At 27.9% G+C, this 12,743-nt stretch overlaps 1 protein-coding gene across 2 annotated transcripts in view; it reads left to right on the top strand.

The window, feature by feature from the left end:
• Nucleotides 1-12,743, top strand: part of LOC111684696 (lysine-specific demethylase 6A) — a 255,112-nt gene that overhangs the window by 59,297 nt on the left and 183,072 nt on the right. Inside the window, exon 1 of one of the 2 annotated variants that reach the window (XM_046945141.1) lies at nt 6,078-6,245. The exons of the other annotated variant lie outside the window; for it this stretch is intronic. The gene's annotated coding sequence lies outside the window, so the exon portion shown is untranslated. Of the gene's footprint in view, nt 1-6,077; nt 6,246-12,743 lie in introns of those variants that run through there. 2 annotated transcript variants of the gene reach the window in all.

Here is a 12,743-nt window from a genome sequence, read left to right as displayed (position 1 = left end):
CGGTTAAACGATAATCGGATATTGAGATTGTAGCCCTGAAAGTATCAAATAAGATTCGGGAGTATCACGGTACTTTTGCACATCAAATAGTATCAAAAAAGTACCATCGTACCAATTATGTAATCCCTGATCACAAGGTTTATTAATAAAATATTTTTTATTCTTCATCTTTAATTAACACTTAAAATAGAAAAGTTGTACATTTTCGTATTGAAAATAAAAAAAAAATACTTTGCACACTTTTTTTATACCCTTCACCTTCGTGAGAAGGGTATATATAAGATTGTCATTCCGTTTGTTATTTCTATAATATAATTTTCCGACCCTATAAAGTATATATATTCTTGATCCTTATAGATAGCGGAGTCGATTAAGCCATGTCCGTCTGTCTGTCTGACTGTCGAGAGTTTTAACGTGAGCACCTGCCGTGTCGGCCTTATCTCACGGTGGTCTTTTTCATCCACAGGGTAGACTTGAGAACGGTCTACCATCGCCCCTTTGTCTTCAATGAAGACTCAGGTGGCAATTTTTTCACATTGGCTATGACCGGTACCATGCGCAAGTACTTTGCTGGAGTACTCGAGCTATCTAATCTCTTTCCAAAGTAGTCACGTTGTAAGACAACCACACTACTATGGCTCTGTTGATTCGGCAACAGCACCTAGAGACGTAACCGGTGGACCAAAGCACGATCCATCAATAAACCGTAGACATCGTTCTTACTCACAGTGACACGCTGTGGTAAGTCTGATATGAACAGAGTATACTCTGAACACATCTGGACAAGGAAGGAAAATTAATCGGTATCACTTGTATATGAAATCTTTCATCCATCATCATTCAACCCCGCACACATCTCATTTATTCGACACATTCATAGAGAAAAACATACGACACACTCATTTAGGTATACGTGTGGGGTAAGGCCCGCATACCTCTACATTCATTCTGTATCATATACAATTGACACCAACCCATTTCCAACGCTTGGTCCCACAGTCACTCCTCTGTGGGGTATCTGTTGATTTTCGGCAACAGCACCGAACTCTTATCCCGAAATATTGACTATTATCATGCATCAGTCTTTTAACAGCTACTTATACTCTTCCCGCGAATTTGGGTTCAACCAACAGCCACTACGTGGATCCCGAAGGAATCTCAACCAACTGACCAGCCAGGACATAGTCCTGCGGGCAACGGGTATTGGGCCCTCTTTATACCCCGGGATTGCAATAACACCAAGGCGGAGGTCTTCGCCAAGGTAACATGCCCCCGGGAGGATGTCTGTCTGTCTGTTGAAATCAGTTTTTAGAGAACCCCAGATATCGGCGAGATTCGAATCTTCAATAATTCTATTAGACATGCTTTCGAGAAGATCGCTATTTAAAATCAGCAAAATCGGTCGGTAAATAACGGAGATATGAGCAAAAATCCAAGACAACCTCTGAAAATTTCATCAAAAAATTGTTAAAAAAGCAACAAAAACACTGTACATAGAAAAAGATGGACACGTGAGTGTGGAGATGTATTTGGTTTTATTCAGCTGTGTATTTTTTTGTATGTTTGGAATCCAAACATACAAAAAATACACAGCAAAAAAAATATGATTTACATATTTTGTTAAAATAAAATAATTTTCCCTTTTGTTTTGCAAATATATTTTTTAATGAATAGAAAAAAGTATTTAAAACGTTTTCAATTATATGAGAGTAGATTGTGAGTTATTGTACAATAATTTTTATGCGAATAATGTAAGTTTGAAATTTAAAACTAACACAAATTTTTTCCAAGTGCTTTTTAAAACAATTTTTTTTACGATAAACAAAAACAAAATCTACGTCTCGTCAATGTTTACCAGCAATGAATCAGAGGTCGAAGTCGACCGGCTTCGAGTCGGAGCTTAGCCGCCGCCGAACTATATTTAGTTGCTTGAGCCGCCGCCGAAACATTCGGCTTAAATCGACTCAAATTTTTTTAATGTTTTTATTAACAAGACTGTAAGATCAATTATGTTTAAAATACACTATGGTGAAGGGTACTTCACCATTTTTCATTTTGCATTAGTGCAGAAAAAATAACAAAAAGAATTGTTTATAATATGTTTTAAGATAAAATATCTTTTCAAATAAATTAATTAACTAATATCAGCTGTGTGGCTGAGGCTACCTTATTAATTGTATCACGAGATGTAGCTTTTTTATTAAAATACTTCGGAATAGCTGTTTTATTTTTTATATGCAAAATCGCTATAATGTTTTGCTAAGAATTTATCAGGGTGAATTCACATAAGGTAGTGTTATTCATTTCGTCTGGTTTACGTAGCACAGTGTTTCCAAAAGCAGCATGAATTATTGAAATTTAGTATTTCTTGACAATGAATTATTGGAATTTAGTATTTCTTGACAAAAGCATTCTTTGCGCCTAAAATGGGCATTATGACTGAATTGGGCGTGGCACTTCCCAAAATTTGACTTTTTTGAATCAAAATTTTATTATTTACATATAAAAATTTAAAAATTTCCGTTAAGACAGAGAAAAACTTCGTTAGGATTTTAAGTTATTTATGTAAAAAAAACTAAAAATACTAAGCATGTCGTAGAAATATTACTTTTTTAAATAATGACATAATTAGTATGTATAATTATATTGTTTTATATTAATATTATGTAGGTAACTTGAGTAAAAATATCAGTTCCGGAATACTTTTTCTAAAGCAGACGTCGGCGCTAGTATTGTTCTGAATACGAAGATTTTCGGCTGCTTACATGTATACAGTACGATCGCATACGAAATTCTCAAGAAGAGCGTCAAAATACAAATATTTTATTTAGTTGCTTGACAGCATTTAACAAAGTATGTTAATGTCGTTTTGTTTCAGAAATGGCAAAGGCAGTTTTAAAAACCAAAAACACAACTTCAAAAATAAGAGCATAACTCACAAAAACAACATACAGTGTCTCTCATAAGTATTCGAATTTAAGTATAATGTGAAAAGAAACCAAATTTAATAACATATTATGTATGCAAAATTAATAAATTAATTTGTTAAATTGTCTAGACAGTCCTTAGTTTTGATATCACGCTTTTAAAAATTTAAAAAATTCACATTTACTTAAATTAATTTAGCTTTATTTAAAAATATCCATAAAATTACTTCACAAAAGTAATCGAATTTTTCCTGTATATCATATTTGACAGAGAAAAACTTCGTTAGGATTTTAAGTTATTTATGTAAAAAAAAACTAAAAATACTAAGCATGTCGTAGAAATATTACTTTTTTAAATAATGACATAATTAGTATGTATAATTATATTGTTTTATATTAATATTATGTAGGTAACTTGAGTAAAAATATCAGTTCCGGAATACTTTTTCTAAAGCAGACGTCGGCGCTAGTATTGTTCTGAATACGAAGATTTTCGGCTGCTTACATGTATACAGTACGATCGCATACGAAATTCTCAAGAAGAGCGTCAAAATACAAATATTTTATTTAGTTGCTTGACAGCATTTAACAAAGTATGTTAATGTCGTTTTGTTTCAGAAATGGCAAAGGCAGTTTTAAAAACCAAAAACACAACTTCAAAAATAAGAGCATAACTCACAAAAACAACATACAGTGTCTCTCATAAGTATTCGAATTTAAGTATAATGTGAAAAGAAACCAAATTTAATAACATATTATGTATGCAAAATTAATAAATTAATTTGTTAAATTGTCTAGACAGTCCTTAGTTTTGATATCACGCTTTTAAAAATTTAAAAAATTCACATTTACTTAAATTAATTTAGCTTTATTTAAAAAAATCCATAAAATTACTTCACAAAAGTAATCGAATTTTTCCTGTATATCATATTTGACCATATTTTACGAAACACAAAAATTAGAATCGAATGGTATTTTTGCTTAAAATTGTTTTAAGGGGTTACTATCAACCGAATGGATATATTTTTGGCCCATTTAGTCCACAATTTTGGGGTATTTGTACCATCTTTTTATATAATATCATTAAAATTACGATTTTTGACCATATTTGCCTTTTTTCTATTTTTTAAGAGATAAAACTAAAATTTAATATTGGGATTTAATAGATTCCTTGAGGTACCTAAAAATAATAATTTTTGTTATAAGGATCTGTTTTTAAACATTCCAAAATATATTTTTGGTATAGTTCTTCTGTTCTGGAATTATCTGGATCTTAAGTCCCTTTTCGTACCACTATGATCAATATTTTCCGAAAAAGTTGGCTAGTATATATAATTATAGATATTAGCATTAATATATTTTAAATTTTCAAGACGTCGTAGCGGTGTACAACTCCAAAACATGCCTTAACAAAACGGTGGCATGTCATAATGTCCAATGTCATAATGTCCATGAACATTATGACACACCAAAAAATGAGATAACGTCCATGGACATTATGTCACTTTTTTAAAATGTCATAATGTCCATGGACATTGTGACACTTTGAAATCAGAAATGTATTGGAAAATTTGTTTAAAATTTAAGATAGGGACGCTCTTATCCCGAAAAGAATTGCACCTAAATTTGGTAATTGTTACATTTTGGACTCCTATTAAAAAGCGTCCTGGATAGCCGGCCTTCGGCCGGGCGCAGGGGTTTGAAATTCTGGGGTATTTCGAACACCGGCTTCGCTAAATTAAGCCTTTTTTTGATAAATGGACTCTTTTTTTGAAAATGGACATTATGACTCAATTTAGTGCGTCATAACGTCTATGGACATTATGACATTGGACATTATGACACGCCACCAACAAAACGTCATCCTATATATTATATAGTATATTAAAACCCAATATTAAATTTTAGTTTTATCTCTTAAAAAATAGAAAAAAAGGCAAATATGGTCAAAAATCCTAATTTTTATGATATATAAAAAGATGGTACAAATGCCCCAAAATTGTGGACCAAATGGTCCAAAAATATATCCATTCGGTTGATAGTTACCCCTTAAATTAATTTTAAGCAAAAATACCATTCGATTCTAATTTTTGTGTTTCGTAAAATATGGTCAAATATGAAATACACGAAAAATTCTAATACTTTTGTGAAGTAATTTTATGGACTTTTTTTAAATAAAGCTAAATTAATTTAAGTAAATGTGAATTTTTTGAATTTTAAAAAGCGTGATATCAAAGCTAAGAACTGTCTAGACAATTTAACAAATTAATTTATTAATTTTGCATACATAATATGTTATTAAATTTGGTTTCTTTTCACATTATACTTAAATTCGAATACTTATGAGAGACACTGTACATCCTAAATAATTTTATGGAATGCATAACAATGAAAGTAAACAAGATCATTCCTATTTGATACTTTTTTTTGTACATTTTAATTTAAAATGTTCTTTTTATGTGAATAAATTATCATTCTTATGTCCATTGATTATATTTTGTTTATAAATATTTCCAATTTACAGTAGTGCAATTTAATCTTCAATATTGAAAATAGCCAAATATTTTTTTCAGGGCAATTTCATTGAACAAATACCAATATTGTGTGTGTAGTGGTGATTTTTTTATCTGCCTCTCTATACGCCGGTGTATGTTCTAAAGAAACACATATGAAGAATTTACCTAGCGGCTCGCCACGTCGTTTGCTGGCTTTTACGTTATAACATAATTTTGAAATATATTAAATGTTAACAATATTGTTTTATATTATATTATATTTTGTATATTATTCTGCCGGAGCACATTTATACATACGTAAACGAGGATTTATTAATTAATAATAAATTATTTTCATAAAAAAATAAGTTCTACATAACTTCAAATTAATCTGACAAAATAGAATTTTTCTTTTAAAGCAACCATCCAATTTAGGTTATATTCTAAAATTTATTGCCTTTCCAATAAAAATTTATGAAATTAACAAAAGATTTCAGTTTAATTAAACATGAAAAAATTTGTTGTTGCGAGTCACCTTTTGTAAATTCGCCTTGGAATTTGTCTTGTACATTCTTGCGATTTTCGACACCCATGTAGCGGTTTAAAATGCAAGAGTTGTCATCACAGCTCTGCAAAACAAATTCAATTATACCATTAACAAAAAAATAATAACGCAGACTGCCGCCATATTAATTTCTATTTGCATGTAGTGGATAATAAACATTCTTAATAAGCTACATATAGATATAAACAAAATAAAAACCGGTTTACAAAATATATAAAAGTTGGATTAAAAAACTTTTTGTAATAAATAATTTGTTTGGTAAATTTTATTAGAAACAACATTATTCTGTGGAATTAGAGATTACAAATAAATATACATACATATGTACATAGTTTGACCATCTAAATTCTAAACTGTAAAATTATAAAAACATTCGCATTTTTTATTGTTTGTTATTACAAAATTTATTTTGTTTTATAACTAAAAATATAACTTACAATAAGTACTAATAGGCTGAAATTCATACTACATATAAAGTGTTTATTTGAAAGATATGTCTGCATCTTCAAAAAGTTAAATAAATCATACTGTTATTTGATTATAAATGGTGTTTATATATAAAAGTCAGGGGGGTTACTTTGTAACACGATTCAAAAGAAAAAAATTGAATTTCTATGTTAAATACATAGTGATTCGAAAGCTTTTTATTTTGAATCGATGTAACACCCCAGGAAATCTTCAAAGGTTCTTGGTCTCCAGCAGATATTTTTATCAAAATTTATTTGATCATTTATCGTGCCGACATTCCGCAAGTTCGTATTCGATGTTGATATCAAAATGGAATTCGTATGAATGCATGAAAATAAATCGTAACTAGAAAAAATTTGGAGTTTTTAAATTTGTTGGACAGACTGTTCTAGGAAATCTGAATTTCATACATGAAATTCTTAAAAAGGCCATTCCAAATGGAATAACACTTTCTCGGTTGATATACGAATTTAAAAAAAATGTGGCAAATTAATCTAAATTTCGGATTTGAAGTAACATTCTAAGATCTCGGAAAGAATAATTCAATGCTTATAAGATCCAGTATATATAAACTTTAAATTTGTAAAATCAACTTCACAAAATTTTTTAAGGTTTGAAAATGTAGTTTTGGAGTCAGTTTTATTCAATTTGGAACGGCATTTTTAAGAATTTCATGTAAAATAGAAAAGATATGGGGAATTCTTAAAATCTTTTGATTTTTGAGTTAAAAAAATAAAAAAATTAAATTTAATGGCACATTCAAAATATTTAGAGCAAATGAAAAGCTGTCTATTTACATTATAAATCCGTTCGCGTTAATGATTTTTATCAAGTGGCGCAGAAGTTATGGCGGTTTGAAGTATAAATTAAAAAAAAACTCTCAAAATTAATTTTCATGATAAAATCTATCACAGAACAATAAAACTATTTAAGAGATATTAGAAATAAGCCATAAAATGAATCTTTAACAATTTGTAAAATACACTGAAAGAAAATTTTATGGAGTTTATTAAAAATTTCTATTTTTCGATAAATAACGTATATTTTATTAACAAACAAATTTAAAAATATGTATTATAATTTTATACTAAAACTATTAGATTTATAACAAATATTTATAAAAATTAAAGTAATGATTAATTTAAATTAGAAATTTTTTCTGCATATTTTGGATGGTCTGATAATTTTTGTTTTTCTTTTGGCAAGAGGAATATATTTGTTGGGAAGTAAACAGTAATGTACACAAGGTGGATTTTCTATACAGTGACTGCAGGATAAATAATTTAAAAATAAGGTATTTGGCTCTTTTGCACTAAAAATCAATTGATGTATTTTATTTGACTGAGGAGCCGGTTGAATATCTTTTTGCATTTTTTTCTCGATTTCTAATATATCATTTTCCGTTACGAAACCATTTTAGAATAGTAAACATGCAAAACATTCAAACATTAAATTTTGTAGAGTTTACCAACGATTGCTAAGATTGTTAAATTTTCTATATTTAAAGTTAAAACCTATTTTTTCTAAGTGTTAATATCTTAAATATATAAAGTTTCTTGAAGACTTATCCAAACTCATTTTAGGCTCCAATATTCAAATATTAAATTACGTAGTAAAAAAAAAAAAATTGCATAAAATCGCGAATTTGCAAAATTTGACAAAAATGCAGTTCACATAAAAATTGTATGTCAAAAGTTTATAAGAAAATGCAGTTAAAATGGTGAAATTACAATGAAATATGTTTTTACATTAGTGATACATTTTAAATCTAAGTAAATTTTATTTGGTCCATAAAACATGCAATCCTTTTATATTTTTGACGCCCACCAGTTTTTCATTAAATCATTAATAAAACTTGCAAATAAAGCCAATTTTGATGAATTTAGTCGAACATCCATGATGTGCCTTAGCAAAATGTGTTTAGATAAAAATGTCGCGCTTTCAACTATCACTGTATTTTTGAACAAATTTTTCATAGCAATGGTTTGCTTGTATCATAACCCTTAGTACAATGCGTTTAAATTTTTTCAAAGCCATTGTTTTATGTATTAAACCACGAAATAAAATATGTAATTTTTGCAAAATTTTCAAAAAGTCCATAAAATTTTTGCGTTAATTTATTTTTTAGCGCCTATTCGATTTTATATTTTTAAATAACAAAAAACTAATTTCACGCAATAATTTGCAATATTTTGTTTATGAGTGAGGATGTGCCGAGCGAAAAACTGATATTTTCAAAAAATTTCTCTTACGTTTTACTACTTTTGTGACTGTTATGCGTCCATACTATTTAGGGCACATCAACGAGATATACCTCAAACTGTGCAGAATTACGATGTCTAACTACAATGGGCTCAATTTTTAAATAATATTAAACGGCGCACGGGTCCATTCCAAAAAACTATTTAAAATTAAAAACTCAAGAAATGGTGGGGACAAATTTCGACACCTGAGTATCAACACGTAAAGTTATGAAACGCGGAAAAGTTGGTAAAGGATTGATCTCCTAATTGTAGTTACTAAGTACAGTAACAAAAAATACTCAGAAATCTTCAACCAAGACCAAAAAAGAAAAAATAATGGAGAAAAGTTAGCTTGTGACATACGATTTTTCAACATTTTTAAACTTTAAGGAACGATTGCGGATCGAAATAAAGAGTTCTAATCTAGAACTTTTGCACCATGTTGGTTTGAAATCTTGAGAATCCACTGCGTAAAAACTTTGTTTCAGAGTTCATTACTACAGAAGTTATAAGGACTTAAATAAAATTCCAAAGGAATTAAAAGTTTTTAATAATCCCCCATATACATATGTAATAATTTGGTTACAAAAATATCTTACAAAAAAATTGTTTTTCAAATTTTTATTGATGTTGATGGTATCCATTGCTTTTATAAAAATTAAATATCCTTTTAGAAACCCATTTACTTAACTTTCTTAATATGATACTCACAACATGTAACTTCCCTAAGTTATGGAAGAAAGTAGCTATAATTGAACCAATTTGTAAAAATAAAGTTAAGAACTATTGACCGTAATTACAGGTTATACGCATGAAAAGAGTTTAAGTATCAAGTGTCGCTCTGGTTACATATCAACTACTCGTCTGACATCTTTAATTGATGCTATTATATATACATGGTTTCAATAATCGTGAATGCTCGGTATTGGTATCATTAAATTTAATAAAAGCTTTTAATACTACTGACCACAATTTTTTAATTCAACTCTTTAGTTAAAATTTTGCTATTTGGTATTACCGATAACATTTTTAGTTGAAATTTATTGCAAATTATTAAAATCAGTTAGAAATTATAACTCAAAAATGCAACTCGAAAGTTGACTTTTAGGGGCATTATCGTTTTTAAATCTCCAAATTACGGTCTTAGTTTCCACAGGGGATGAATACTTCATGATTTTTAATGGATCTCTACCTTATACCATACATAGTATCATTTTATAATTGAATTCGACCAATACCTTGCAATACAAAATAGATCTATACCCGAATTTTGCCACCGATAAACCGCCTTACAAATGTCCTAAAACTAAATTAATTCGACCAGTTTATGTTATCTTTTGCAATGAGTAGACGAATAGAAGGATTCTTTCTGAAACTAAAAGCCGTGATACACGGTTGTCAGATCTTACAACGTTGTCAGTAAAATGTTCAGATAGGAGAATATGCCCAATAAACATCGATTCAAACCTGTGAATATTTTTGAAAATTTTCTTAACTAAATAATGTATTTTCCAAATTGTTTTCAAATTTTAAAGTTTTGCCTTTGAAATAAAACATGATAATTTCCAAAAACGTTTAAAAAAATATAATGTGTGATATTTATAAAATTTTCAAAGTTTTGTTTGAATTGAACATAGAAAAGTTTCTTTCAAAAAATAAATTATTTTAGAAAAATAAAAACAGAACATTTTTTCTACAGCAAGGGAGCGAAAAAACGTTAAATATAGGAGAAATAATCGGAGATATAAAAGAAAAATATGCTAAAATAAATGTATGAATGTTTTATTTTCAGGTGATGTAAAAAAATATATGAATTTTGCAATAGTTAGCATTATAATTAGGGTTTGAAATATGTATGAAAATAATAATAAAGAATACTTGAAATACGTTTGAAAATTTTTTTAGTTTCAAGCTTACCTCTAGCCTTTTTTTAAATTTGAAATACATTTGAAAAATACGTTTGATTTCTAACTGCCTTTTTGTTTGAGAAGGCCATAATTTTCCGTTTGAAAACAAAATTTTTCAAATTTGTTCTCAAAGGCTATGTATGAAATTTGAATATGTTTTCAAATACATATTTACATCATTTCAAAGGTTTTTGCTTATTGGGTGAGTACTTATTTCGAACTTTTTATTAATAAATATTCTAGAGAAGTACTTTTTAGGAATTTTTCGAATACCATTGTTATCAAATTATCCTTAATGGAGCAGTTTTATGAGGTCTTCACCCATATGTTGAGTTTTCACAGAATTTTTCTTATCAATTTTTGAAATTGTTGATTTATTTATTAAATATTTATCACAGATCAACAAATATTTGATGAAATAATAAAAGAATTATTAAAATCGTTTCTTATTTTGCTTTCATAATCGGAAATCTAGCCATTTTAATTAATTACATAAAAAATTAATATTGCAAAAAAATGCAAAATTATCAATATAAAGAATACTTTATATATTTTTTTAGTAAGAGTCTTCTATTCTGTAATTGTTCAAAAATGTCCAGTGTTTTGTCAGTAGCATAAAAATAAATAGAAAGTAATTGGTTTAGCTATTTCTGAATTTAATTAATTATGTTTTTTTTTTGTTAATTTTGTTAAATACATGTATGTTAATAAAAATTAATAATAATTATTAATAATATATCGATAATAAGTTTAGAATTTCAACCATTTCTGAAATATTTGAAAAAGTTTCCACTGTTTTGTCAACCACTGTATTTTTATACTCTATATCCAAATTTAAAAAGATCATCCTTAATCTCCTAATTGAAGTCTCTGGTGAAAAAGTGTCCATTGTTTTGTCAACCACTGTATTTTTATACTCTATATCTATATTTAAAAAGATCATCCTTAATCTCCTAATATTTTACTTTCTTCATTATTCTAATTTTTTCATACCATCTATAATTTCTTTGTTCTCATCATTCCAGAATTTCTATAATTAAAATAAATAATAATTATTGTCCGGCCGAACGTTCGGTAAAAAGTGAAGTTCGGCCAATGTTCGGTGATCGGCGAAATTTTGACCGAACGCCGAACTTTTTTTATCTTATTTTTACATCATCAAAAAGTTTTAAAAATGCTGAAAATTTGTTTACAGAAGTTATCCTACATTCTGGCTGTACAATAAATTTCCGTATACATAGGTACTGAACTAAAAAACTTCATTTTGATTTCGCTATATATTTAAAACGAAATTTTGATCACCTTGGATCATAATATGATTATGTATAACAATATTATGATAAATACAAAAAAAAAAAAAAAACATGATGAAATATTTTGACGGTATTTAATCATAATATGACATTTTAAAATTGTTACAATAACGATAATATGTTTAGACTACAATCATAATTTTAACCACAACCATGTTTTTTCTCTGCGTGCAGAGAATTATATCATTGTCATTAATCGTTTTAAAACCAAATAAAAGTATTAAGATATAAAGATAAGATAAAAGTAGTTTGTTATTAGAAATTTATCACTCTCTGGAATTCGGAATTAGATGATAATTGACCCAATTGCTAATTATAGACCCTCTTCAAAAAATCTTTCGGATGTTCATATTTTGGTTTTAAATGTTATAAATTTATTATTTTTAATCATAAATGCGTTTTTCATTTAGGAAGAAAGTTCGTGTTAACCGAACAAAATTCAGATTCGGTCGAACTTCCAAATTTATCGAAGTTCGGGTTTGGTGTTCAGTACCGACAATCATATATGACCATAGTAATAGACTCGATTGTAAAAATGAATCTGAAATATATACAAGAATTTTGTATGAGAACTTTCAATATATGTATTGTTTCAAAACAAAATAACAAGGCAATAAGAATATGATTTTTAAACATCTGGCAATGCTTTGCAAATAATTTTAAAAAGATATATTCTTAATAACATCAGAATTTTTCTTTTTAATTTCGAAAATTTTATGCGTAATTATTCTGACCCTATTTTTTTGACCATAACTGTATATATATATATATATATATATATATATATATATATATATATATTATATATATATATATATATATATA

Source organism: Lucilia cuprina, chromosome 2, assembly GCF_022045245.1.
Source record: "Lucilia cuprina isolate Lc7/37 chromosome 2, ASM2204524v1, whole genome shotgun sequence".
NCBI lineage: Eukaryota > Metazoa > Arthropoda > Insecta > Diptera > Calliphoridae > Lucilia > Lucilia cuprina.
Note: the sequence above shows the minus strand (reverse complement) of the source record. Positions and strands in the feature narration are given on the sequence as shown.